The following is a 10,354-nucleotide window of genomic DNA, read 5'->3' as shown; positions in this document are numbered from 1 at the left end:
GCTCCCCTTAAAAGCAATCGTCGGCAGGGTATGCAGGCACCAACCGCTCGCAAAACATCGACACAAGCTGAAATTTTCTCAACCACTGAAGAGCAGTCGGTGTTTTAAGTGACACGACTGCGATATACCCTGTTGTCATCTTAATGGACTGATTTCTATTAATTCGAATACATACATACATATATGTAAACAATTTTACTGCTACCACTGATTTGAATTTGTAAAAAATTAAAATGTATGCTGAAATATTTTAAAATATATTATAACATATAATATTGATATTTTTATCATAACCCAAAAGTAAATACGCCCATATTCTTAGGGTACCAAGTTTGAAAAGTGGCAAAAGACAAAATATTCTTGATGCGCCGAAATGAAATAAACGCACACATGCTCCCGTGTATGAGAATGCATGATCACGCATTCATACAAAGAAGAATTCAAGCGCAGGACAGCCTTCTTCAAAAAGCGCCTCTCTGCGACTGATCGACTGAACTCGTGCAATGAGTGCGCGAGCATAAAAATGAGAATAAGAATGAGAGAGCAAAAAACCCGAACGCACACGAAGTGCAAAGGCCTGCTGCTGTGAGCACGGGGGGCCTCCCGCGATCCGTTTTTTTGTGTCCAAATGCGTTGTATGAAATGACCAGTCTATATGTTGTATGGTTAGTGATACAATATTGATTTACACAAAACACAACACATACACCATATACTTTTTTGTAAAATGAAAGTTAATATTAAGCACTTTCATTGCACAAAAACTTGATTTTAATAAATTTAAATAGCTAGACCAATTAAAAATAATAATTGGTACATTTAAAGTGAACATTTTGACTTTGATTTTTTTAATTATTGCCTATGGAACCGACCACTGTGCGTTCTGAAGTTGTGCGTTTATGCCGATGATAGCGCGTTCCAATCGCCTTATACAATCCACTTTTATAGATTTATGTCTAAAAAAGAGATTTTAGAAAACGAAATTATCTCTATATATAAAGCTATCAGTATGAAGACTGGGAATCAACGCACAGCCAAATCCACTGATTAACAATAATTGTAATATAATATGCATTTTAATTACATTTTAATAACTTTAAACTGATTTGCTAAGATTTATTGGGGCTCCCCAATTGGCCCAATCGCTTCCAATTGGAAAAGCCGTATCCTCTACTTTCGGGGGGTGTGGAAATGAGTTATAGCCTGATTCCCTTGGCGGATTAAACTCATTTAGCCTAATGCGCATTTATTTACACAGGGAATCCCGTAAGGCTAAATGCCGCATTTAAAATAAATGCGATTATTAAATGCGATTAAAAAACCTTCGCCCCGATCGTTTTTAGAAAAAATACCGGAAAATACCGATGTTTAACTATATTTTGTTCGTGCCACCACTACAACAGATATTTTCTATATGCAAGGTTGGCGCAATTTTTGATGTCTTTTGAATATAAAATCTATTTTGTATAAAAATTACTGAAACCTAGACCGCACGCTGCAATTTCTGCTCGCAGTACCACAATGCATTACTGCAGGATCTCTGGCATAAAATAACTCCCATATATACGCGGATCCTTGCCCTTGCGACGGCAGCGCTGTGGGCATAGTGCTAGCCTTGTACTTCGCATCCGCTGCATAGCCCGCCGCATTACTTTACCGCCTTGGTCAGCGGGACTAGCGTGGGACCACTGACTTAGCGCTTCGTGCCCGGTGCATTCCCCTCCACTCAGCGACTCTTACAGACCGCTGATTTGGAGAATTGCATCCGGTCCTGCAAACACCTTTGGGTTCCGTGCTAACTTATACGCATGTAAAACGAAATTTAAGTGTTGTCAAAAATATTTAAATTTTGCAATAGCTGCAAGAGTGTATAAACTACGGCTGCCCGAAGTTTGCTCCCTTTCTTGTTGACTATTAAAAGGGAACTAAAGCTTATGACTGCTGTTGCTACAAAATTTGTGGTCAATGATAAGGAAAATATTATTATTATATTAATGGTAAAAAAATTAATATTAAAACTCAAATGTTCGTTTTTGTTGCAATTTTTATAATTTGTGTCACCTTCCTAAGAATTACTTTTAGCTACAGCCTAGTACTCAGATCGACGAAATCCGGACGCCAGCTATGAGAAAAAGCGAGAGGCAAATATCCGGTGTACACTAATCTGAGTACTAGGATTTATGTTTAAAAAAGCTTCCAAAACATTATCATAACACAACTTCAAACTAACTGATTCCCAGTCAACAGTCACTTCCGATAGAACGAAGGTAGTTTTTATTAAAAATTAATATGGTAGACTGTTCCGCTGAAGGCGCAAAACTGTAAAAGTTTATGGACAGTAGCAGTGGCCTATAATGAATATTGCAATTGCTAATAAGTAAATTATATTCAATAGGGATAAAATTAATATCGGGATTAAGAAATACTAAATCTTGTAGAGTATTACTGACTTGTATTAAGCCCATACTAAAAAGATCATCAATGAAAAGTTTCTTATGTGTTTGATGTAAGTTACTTGATAATAAGGAACAAGCTTCAGGATCTCTAGCCCAAACAAGTAAGGACAGGTTAAAGTCACGAATGACGCAGAGATGCTGTTGGTCCTTCAGATTGTTGTATATATAAGCATTATCCAGATGGGCCTTGAACAGGGAACAGGTTCTCCTATAGCCTATTCACGGTACACTTATTTTTGGAGGAACGATGAGAAGACGGTGATAAAGTGAAACCCCAATTCGTCCGAGTGCTCAAAACATAGTGTTATTTAAACTGAAGGTGGTGAAAAAATAGAAAATTTATTGAATACTATTATTATCTTGGTTGCCGAGGACTTAATTGATGACTGTATAAAAATGACTAAATGTTCTTATTATAATAAACTAGTATTTACAATAAAATATTATAGCATACTAAAAGATTTAAATACTTATTTTAAATTTTCTTTTATTATACCCTTGCAGAGGGTATTATAATTTCAGTCAGAAGTTTGCAACGCAGTGAAGGAGACTGTTCCGACCCTGTAAACTATATATATTCTTGATCAGCATCACTATGAGAGTCGATCTTGCCATGTCGTCAGTCCTTCCGTCCGTTTCGACGTAAACTAGTCTCTCAGTTTTAAAGCATTCTGCATGAAACTTTCCCAAAAGGTGTCTTCCTATTGCAAGACGACTATAGCATATATGTAGATTCCATTAGAACAACTGAAAAATTAAACAAAAAATTTTAACCTCGCTGTTTTAACTTTTTTTTTAGTTTTTCAAAATGACCATTACCATAGTACTTCTTAGGATAACAGTTTAAATTTTTGAAATTTTATTGAAAAATTCTCTTGGAAATAGAAAGGTATCCAACCGGTTTCGTAACCGTCATGCCTAACCGGTATAACCAAATGAAAACCGTAACCGAAACCGAAAACGAAACCGATAAATTTGTTTTTTGCCTAACCGAAACCGTAACCGAAATATATAGCAACCGGATTAACCGTAACCGATACCGAAACCTTTTACCGGTTTTGACTATGTCTGCTTATGTAAATGTTTTAGTTTTAGAGGATTTTTACAATGCAAAAAAAGAAGCATAAACAAATATTAACGTTAAATCATATAAAAATGCCGCAACCAAAAACAAACCCTTACCCACAATATAACACGTTCGACAAAGTCAAAAATTTAAATTTGTATACTTAGTTTAAAAAAGATGTGTCGGTAAATAAATAGTATAAATTTGGTTATATGAAGTTGATAGACGTACATAAGAAAATATGTAGATAAACTCCAAGCTTCTAGAAACTTTACACAATCTACGTGCACCAACCTTGGTTGGGGTACCTTAACCGCAACCGAAATATAACTTTTAAGCCGAAATCAATGCCGTAATCGAAATAGTTTTATTGGTTGTAACCGTAACAGTATCCGAAACCGATATTTTATTCGTTTTTAAATTCCTGAGAAATAGAAATAATTTGATAGTTTAGACTAACAATTTTAATTTAAATTAGATCGGCAAACGATATCATACAGCTGCCATAGGAACGATCGAATAATTGAGCTGAAAATCATCAAAGCTTCAATGTTTTTAAGCATATAAGTAAAGACAAGACTATTTTTCGCTAGAATTTCTTTATTTATTGGAATCACTGCCGTTCGTTGATTGACATTAATTAAAAATCCGTTTGGAAAACTATAGTTTTATTTTTGGAGCTACTCCCGTTTATTGCAAAGTCCGTTCGGATTCCTTTTGAGTCTGCTAAGAACTAATTAATGTTAACTTATAGCCTGATTCCATTGGCGCATTAAAACGGTGTAGCCTAATACGCATTTATTATAAATGCGATTATTAAATGCGATTAAAAAACATTCGCCCCGATCGTTTTTAGAAAAAATACAGCTAAATACCGATGTTTAACGATATTTTGTTCGTGCCACCACTACAACAGATGTTTTCTATAAGCAAGGTTGGCGCAATTTTTGATGTCTTCTGAATATAAAATCTATTTTGTATAAAAATGACTGAAACCTAGAGCGCACGCTGCAAATTCTGCTCGCAGTACCACAATGCATTACTGCTGGATCTCTGGCATAAAATAAACCCGTCATAACAACGCAATCAGCTTCTCTTCCTTGTCGTCCAAGTTGGCAAATGGCAAATGTCGCATTAAGGATGTCCTGCTGAGCATTACAGAGTCTAGTAAACTTACTCATGTTCATTAATTTTAAATAATTTCTTTTGGATTTGCCAAAATGCAAAAGAAAACAAACCCAGATCAGCTGCTCGTGCCACTCACATGTCGGAGTAGCATTGTCGCATGACAATGGAATCAGGCACATTTAAAAAGTCCACTAATGCGGCAATGGAATCGGCTATTAATTAAAGTTTCAGTAAGAACTACAAATATATTTAAAATAACATCTAAATTGCAAAACTATATAGTTCTACTGCAAAACTATTATATAAGAAAAGTAGCTTTAGAATATTCAGGTTATCCATCGCAAACGAAGCTGCGGGCACCCTGCTAGTTTATATATAAAATTGTTTATTTAAATGCGCACTTTTACTATTGGGCGGTTTGTTTAAGCTAACTATTTTGCAGATAAATTTTTAGTGTGAAAGTGAATGCTCATTTCTTTATCCTGAGTTAGGTTTCGCATGTTAAAACAATTGATTTTCAGTGGTGGGCTAACAGCGGCCGGGGTGATGTAATGATAATGTAGAACTACGTTCTTCCGTCGTCTCCTTCCCACGTTGAACGTCTCGCTGGATCGTGCTGGCTCGCCGGAAATGGTGTCTCTCTCGCCGGTTTGGCTTGCGATGTCCTCTGCTGCCCTTGGCTAGGCTGGGTTTTAGGGATTAGGGATGCGTCACCGTTCCCAGACTAGGGTGAACAGGCACTGTGCTCTTAAGGCGTACGCCTTTCGCAGCCGCAGCCTCCTGTCCCTTGCTCTGTCCCGGACGGTCGCACCGGACGTCGGCTCAGTTCCTACTTGACGGTTCAGGCGTACGCCGGAAGCCACACCAACGCAGTCCCTGGGTCAAACGCCAGGTTCTAGACGAACGCTTCCACCCTAACCTCTCTGCCGCAGGCTTAAGAATTCGACGTATAGGCTGCTCGCTCGACGCTCGTTGTTCGTCGTCCTTGGGTCCTCGTTGTCCTTGTTCTGCCTCTAGGTATCTCGACCAGCTCCGCTTTTTGTTGGCGACTCGGTAAGCTGCCGTTCTGGGACTCTAGCGGTGGACCGCTGTGCTCTCAACGCATACGCCTTTCGAGACACCAGCTAAACAAACGCGCGTCCTTCCGGGCTATTCGCAGCAGGACCTTGTACAGCTCCTGCAGGACGATCAGGCATACGCCGGAGTTCGCCAATGCAGTCCTTGTAGGCAGGCAGCTAGTTCTAGACAACTTTCCTTCTGAGCCCACGGTTCTTTGTCGAAGGACTCTATTTGTTCAACTCTGCCGGACACGCCGGGTGGGATGCCAAGCTCAAATCGCCACAGAAGTTGTGACAAAGCGCCTGGACTTAGCCGTGGGATGCCGTAAGGCCCTCAGCTACCTGTGTCTCAATTCGAGACTTTAGCTCTAAGTCCCGAACGTCGCGACGTAGCGATCTTGTTTCCTTGATGACTCCGCACGGCTTTACTTGCTCCTTCACGTTGTTCCACTGGTTACTGGTTCACTTGATGACTGTTACTTGTTGAGTTGGTAGAAATCGACTGATCCAGCTTCCTGCGCTCGGCCGGTTTATATAGGCCTCCATTTACCGCTAATTATCGGCGTCTCCTTGCCTCCTGGTCCAAAGTCCACGGTTTTACCGTTCGACCTTTCGCCCGGCACCAATATCAGGGTCCAAAGCCCGGTGCCGTCCCGTTACTTCCTTCTGCCCACGGCCCTTCTCCGCTCTCTTGTATTGCTGTCCCTCTCGGACTCTCCATGTTCTTGTCTGGTGCTCAGTGCACCACTTTCTCTCGCCGCACTACCGTTACTACGGGCGAATTCGCCGCGTAACTGGTAACTGGTAGGCCACTGCTTGCATGCGCTTACTCTGCTTTCTTCTTAATTTGTGGGGAGTTATTCAACTCCTCACATTCTCCCCTTACTCCGGGAATGAAAAAGAGACTCGCTATTCCCTCTGCCTTGGTATACTCCACATTCTGACATCCTTCCCTCGACGTGTCTTCTTCTCGTACTTGTCCTCGTTTGCCTGTAGTCTTCTAGTCGACTTGCTCCTCCAGACGATTCCCACGACCCTCACAGCTCATTCTTGAGTTCCACAGCACCGATCCTCCTTCCAGATTGTGAATCTCCCGCCCCAGACGTTTTCCCCGTAGACTTTAAATTCCCGCCCAGACGTTTTCCCCGTAGACTTTTGAATTCCCGCCCAGACGTTTTCCCCGAAGACTTTCGAATTCCCGCCCAGACGTTTCCCCCGATGATTTTCTCGATCTCCGTGTTTTGCCTTCTCCGTTGGATGGTCACTCTACGTCGTGCCGATTGGTCTCCAGTTGTTATCGGTGTTATCGATATTCTCTCGTGTGACTCTCTGTTGTATGGTCACTCTCCGCCAAATCGATCGGTCTCCAGTTGTTATCGGTTCCGTGACCCAACGTGGCGTTGCCACTTAATGTATCGATGTTTTACGGTGTGACTCCTTGTGCCGATATTTCCAGTATTTTGTGCCCACCGATCGACACTATCGTCTAGTGCCAATCGGCCGCCATGAATCGAAGTGCCCCCATCCCTTGTTCATAGTAACTTCGCACAATGCTTTGGTAAGCGCAATTTCCTATCTATTTCATGTTTACTTATTTTCTTTTTCCCCCAAAGCAGATTGCAGAGTTGACCTTTCCTGCCCTTGGGGCCGGGGTCAATGACCCTGCTCGGCTCATCGCTTTCTTGCGTCGTTCTGCATTAAGTTGGCAAGTGGTTTGTTCCCCTGCGACCCCGGTTTTCATGTATATCTCTCATTTCAGATTGCCGGATCATCCGTAGTGCATTTCATGTGTGTGTATTTTCCTTTTTTTTTTTTTTTTTTTAATCGTGGCCGTTTACTGTGTGTGCGCGTCATTTTTGTGTTTTTCTGGCTTGGCATGCTACGGTAAAGCTCTCGAGCTGTACCGTCTCCCCTCTTTCCTCGGGAAACAAAGATCTGGTCGTGGTCTTCCTCGATTCGTACAGAGTCTGCCGACGCTACGGATTGTTGTTGGCCTGCGGTCTTTTCGGTTTCTTGTCCTGTGCATCACCTTATTCTTCGCGGCGTATTAACGGATGACTCTGGCTTCATGCACGAAGCACAATCTGTTTGCCTCGTTGTCTGGGTCACTGTGCCTTCCTGTTTCCTGCGTTCTATATAGACTCTGGTACTTGTGCCCGACGATATAGTCCGCACTTTTTGTCGTTGAATGCTCGTGTGTTCCTGCGGTCTATATGGACTCTGGCTTATGCCTGACGCTATAGGCTATGCTTTTTGTCGTTGCATGCTTGTGCTACCCTGCGGTCTATATAGACTCTGGCTTATGACCGACGCTATAGTCCGCACTTTTTGTCGTTGCATGCTCGTGTTGTCCTTGCTTGTCTGTACCGAGTTCTTGTGTTCGTTGCTTAAGATCACTGACGTGGACGGTTCGTTCTTTTTGTGTATCCTTGTGGCGGATTTTACAAATGACTGGTGAGACGAAATCTATTACCGTGTACGGTCCGTCATATTTCGGCGCTAGCTTTGCCGCGAAACCCTCGGCTGCCTTTGACAAATGGTGCTCCTTCGCCCAGACCGTGTCCCCTATTGTTGGATTCCATTGCCTTCTTCGTAGATTGTAATGCCTGGCTTGGTCCTGAGCAGCCTTCTCCATGTTCCTGCGCACAATTTCGAAGATCTCCTTCATCTTATTGGCCTTATCATCAGGCGTTTCCGTCTGCTTTCCTGTGCCGATGGTTTCCCTGTCGTACAGGGCGCTGGGCAGTCGAGGCTCTCGAGCCTGCGTGAGGAAACACGGGGAGTACCCTGTTGACTCCGACGTACTTGAATTTACCGCTAGCATAATCTCCGGCCACTTCTCGTCCCAATTCCTCTGGTTCTGTCCCGCAAACTGCGCTATCATGGTTTTAACTGTTCGGTTTGCTCTTTCCGTCGGATTCTCCTGCGGTGTATATGGTGCTGTGAATTGTTGCTTAATGCCCATTTCGCTGAGGAATTTTTTGAATGCGCGGCTGGCAAACTGAACTCCATTGTCCGTTATTACCACCTTCGGGACTCCGAACCTAGCGATGACTCTTTCTCGGAACGCCTTTTGAAGTGTTTCTGCCGTTGCTGCTCGCAGTGGCACCAATTCTGTCCACTTTGAGAACCTATCTATCAGCACTAGCAGCATCTGGTTGCCATGCTTCGACCTGGGCAATGGTCCGACAAAGTCTGCACATACAGTTGCCCATGGTTCTTCGGGTATTTGCGTCAGCATCTTCCCAGCTGCCTGCATCTGGTTAGGCTTGTATTTGAGGCATGTCTCGCATTTCCGTACGTGTGCTCGTCCCTATGCATTCCTGGCCAGTAATATCGAGCCGCCAGCCTTGCAATCGTTTTCCGGCTTCCCACGTGTCCAGCGGCTGGTGAGTCGTGATTCTCCTTCAGGACTGTTTCCCTCAGCCCCCGTGGGACACAGAGCTTCCATGTTGCCACGTCTTCGCTGCCTGCTCTGTGCCTGTATTACGCGCCTCCCTCCATGATGTAGTCCGGAAACTTCTGGGGCTGTGTGTTAATCTTCTCACACATATCCTTGATCCAGCTACATGTTCCCTGCGTGTCCTCCGGAGTTTCTTTGGTTAGCCTAAAGGCTTCTGGTAGAGGCTGTCTTGACAGTGCATCAGCGACCACGTTAAGCTGCCCCTTCCTGTATGATATTTCAAAATCATACTGCTGCAACTCCAGGGCCCACCTCGCTATTCTTCCTGAGGGACTTTCGATGCTGTTCAACCATTTAAGCGCCATATGGTCCGTCACCACTTTGAAGTGGTATCCTTCCAAGTATGGTTTGAGCTTCCGGATTGCCCACACGATTGCCAGGAATTCCTTTTCGCTGCTTGAATAGTTCTTTTCCGCGCCATTCAGGGTCCGGCTTGAATATGAAATGACCTTTTCGGCGCTTTCAGTTTCCTGAAATCGCTTGCGTCCGTCTGCAGTACGAATGGTTTATCGAAATCTGGGCATGCCAGAACAGGATCGGCCACTAGCCTTGCCTTCACCTCCTCGAATGCTTACTGCTGCTCTGAATTCCATGTCCATTTCGTGCCTTTCCGCAATAGATCATTTAGTGGTTTTACTATTCGCGCAAAGTCGGGCACGAATCGCCTGTACCACGATGCTACGCCCAAATATTGGCGCAGTTCCCGGATGCTTGTGGGTGGTTCCAGCTCGGCTATGGCTGCTACTTTTTCGGGATCAGAGCCGATTCTTTGGTTCGTAACGCGGTGTCCCAGGTAAAGCAGTTCGCTTTTGAAGAAATGACATTTTTCGGAATTTATCCTTAGGTTTGCCTGTTTAAGGCGTCGGAAAACTTCTCTCAGATTCCTACTGTGTTCTTCCAGTGTGCGTCCGATCACGATGATGTCGTCTTGGTATGCAAACGCGTGTGGTGACATCTTCGGTCCAATAACCTGGTCCAGTGCTCTCTGGAAAGTCGCCGAGGCGGAGTGTAAGCCAAATGGCATTACTTTTCACTGGAAAAGCCCCTTTCCTGGCACTGTGAACGCCGTGAATGGCCTGCTACTTTTTTCCAGAGGAATTTGCCAGTATCCATCTTTCAAATCCAGACTGCTTATGTACCTCGCCTCCCTCAACTGGTCCAATATGTAATTTATCCTTGGCAT

Source organism: Drosophila gunungcola, unplaced genomic scaffold (genome assembly GCF_025200985.1).
Source record: "Drosophila gunungcola strain Sukarami unplaced genomic scaffold, Dgunungcola_SK_2 000018F, whole genome shotgun sequence".
In the NCBI taxonomy this organism is placed as follows: Eukaryota; Metazoa; Arthropoda; class Insecta; order Diptera; family Drosophilidae; genus Drosophila; species Drosophila gunungcola.
Note: the sequence above shows the minus strand (reverse complement) of the source record.